General features: G+C 39.1%; 1 long non-coding RNA gene across 1 annotated transcript; it reads right to left on the bottom strand.

Annotated features, from left to right (window-relative positions):
* Window positions 1–2,279: 2,279 nt before the first annotated feature.
* On the bottom strand, window positions 2,280–2,728 carry LOC147032518 (uncharacterized). The gene is made up of 2 exons (XR_015052082.1): window positions 2,675–2,728; window positions 2,280–2,581 (listed from the first exon to the last, which is right to left on the bottom strand). It is a non-coding gene; the product is annotated as an uncharacterized LOC147032518 (long non-coding RNA).
* Window positions 2,729–3,124: the final 396 nt, after the last annotated feature.

The following is a 3,124-nucleotide window of genomic DNA, read 5'->3' on the forward strand; positions in this document are numbered from 1 at the left end:
TGAGAGAAAAAGTTGATCGGTTCATTGTGAAGAAGATGATCAGTGCTAAATTGAAACTTGGACTTGGAAATTCAAAAAACTTATAGGCTCTAATGATGTCATTAAGACTGAAGAGCAATTAGCTGATGAATTACATAAACCAATATTCACAAAGTTTCAGAGAAGGAAAGTTTATTCCAAGGAAGTTGATTATATCTGGTCTGCTGATTTGATTGAACTCAATAATGATAAGGGGTACAAGTATACTTTAACCGTTATTGATTTGAGGAGTAGATACGCATGGGTTGTACCATTAAAAAACAAAACAGGTAATACTCTTATGTTAGCCTTTCAACAGATATTTAATAAAAGTAAGAGAAAACCTAAAAAATTGTGGATTGATGAGGGTAGAGAGTTTTATAACAAGACATTTATGAATTTTCTAAAAAATAACAGTATTACATTATACAGTACCTTTAATGAAGGGAAGGCAGTTGTTGTTGAACGTTTTAATCGTACCTTAAAGGAGAGATTATATAAAAAATTCACACAACTCGGTTCACAACAATGGTCATCTTTTATTCAGGATATTGTGGATAAGTATAATGACACGGTTCACACGTCAACAAATATGAAACCATTAGAAACATTTACAAAATTAAAATATGAAAAAGAGATTAATATCAGAAAACCTAAGTTCAAAGTTGGTGATATCGTCAGAATATATAGGTGGAAATCTCATTTTGAAAAGGGTTATATTAAACGATGGACGAACGAGCTTTTTAAAATTGTTGATGTAATAGATACGGTTCCTTGGACTTATAAGATATATTATTTGGAAGGGGAAGAGATTTTAGGTTCATTTTATTCACAGGAATTACAAAAGACAAAGATAAATTGAAAATTTTTGACTCCGCCCCTTTTTGACTCCGCCCACACAAAACCCACCCACATAAACCCCACCCCACACAAGCTCCACACAAACCCCACCCCACACAAACCCCACACAAACCCCACCACACACAAACCCCCCACAAGCTCCACACAAGCTCCACACACACAAACCCCCACACAAGCTCCACTCATATTCATCAGTTAATTAGTTCCCCACACACAACATGTTTATTTAATTAAAAAATTATCCACCCATCCACACAAGCTCCACTCATCCACCCATCCATTTATCCACACAAACCTCATCCACATAAGCCTCATCCACATTCACCCCTCCCACATAAGCCCCACCGAAGCCCCGCCCACATAAACCCTGCCAACATAAACCCCTCCCACACAAGCTCCACCCACATAAACCCTGCCCACACAAACCCCACCGAAGCCCACCCACATAAACCCCACCGAAGCCCCACCCACACAAGCCCCACCCAAATAAACGCCCTCCCACAAGCCCCGCCCACACAAGCCCCGCCCACCCCGAAGCCCCACCCACATAAACCCCACCCACACAAGCCCCGCCCACATAAACCCCGCCCACACAAGCCCCACCCCCTCATCCCCCTGTGCCCCCCACCCCCTCCCTCTCCTTCATGTCTTGATCCTTTTTTTGAAATTCAAAATCAAGTAATTGTAAACAAAACAAATATAATGAATTAAAATTGAAAATATTAAATATTCATTTGCGAGAATGTATAATCTTTCCCAGCAATCTTCTTCAGATGTCTTGTGATTTCGAAACTCAGACACCATATTCTGTTTTGAAACAAAAAGTGGATAATAATTAGGTTTTATAAAGATAATTACATGGTAATATGAGTAAACCTGGTGTTGGTTCTAAGTTCAAGCCTCGTTGACCACTGAATTAACACACCAGGAGGCCGACTCAGCCTGTCATCCTTCCAAGGCCAATAAAATGAATTCCAGTGTACTGGCAAAACCGCGTCCAAACTAATGATGCAACCAACATAAGACGACATTCCAAAGAGAGAGTGATATTAATAAAAGAATAACGAAATAATAATTCAGAAACATTTACCTCCAGAAAATCATGTGTTGTACCAGATTGCTTCAACAGCTGATGTTGTGTGATCGAGCTGAAAAAAATAAAATAATAATGAGTCAAGGGTATAGATGGAGAGACAGACAGAGAGAGGTAGGAAGAAAGACAGACAGAGAGAGATACAAAGAGACAGACAGGGAGAGATAGAGAGAGACAAAGAGACAGGGAAAGAGAGACACACACACACACACGCACCACACGCACATATATATATATACACACACACACATACACACATATATATACACACACATACACACACATATACACACACAGACACACATACATATATTCTCTCACACACACACACACACACACACACACACACACACACACACACACACACACACACACACACACACACACACACACACACACACACACACACACACACACACACACACACACACACACACACACACGTCTCACCATTGGTTGAATTCATTCGAGATCAGAGGCCGTGATAAGACTTCATACCAGTCATTATAAATGTTTTTCAATTCTCTTCTAAAATCATTGACCTCTTCAATAAGAGCATTCATTTGATGCACCTCATCGTGATATGTAAACTCCACTTCTTCCAAGGACCTGCCAGGAAAAAATATATATTTTCGCATTATCACGATTTAATTTATAATCAATTGCTTCATCATTCAAAGAGGAAACCATACACAAACTTACCAACTTTGTAGTGAGCTGTTATCTTCATCGGAAGAGAGTGAGTCCATGTCTCAGCTTTTTACCATTGGTACAAGATGGCAAAAAGATCAGAGGCCGTGATAAGACGTCGTGTCAGTCATTAAAAATGTTTTTCAATTCTCTTCTAAGATGATTGACCTCTTCAATAAGAGCATTAATTTCATGCACCTCGTCGTGATATGTAAACTGCTCTTCTTCCAAGGACCTGCTAAGAAAAAAAAAATATATATCAGAATTATCACGATTTAATTTATAATCAATTGCTTCATCGTTCAAAGAGGAAGCTATACACAGGCTTACCAACTTTGTGTTGAGCTGTTTTGTTCGCGGAAGAAAGATCGCTCATGTCTCAGTTGTAAAAATGAAAATCCCGTCTGGCAGAAACTTTGTCTGGCGAATCACTTATAAGGCAACGATGAGGAGATTGCTTAA

This window comes from Eptatretus burgeri, chromosome 2 (assembly GCF_056783735.1).
Source record: "Eptatretus burgeri isolate ZD-2024b chromosome 2, Ebu_testis_v1, whole genome shotgun sequence".
NCBI lineage: Eukaryota > Metazoa > Chordata > Myxini > Myxiniformes > Myxinidae > Eptatretus > Eptatretus burgeri.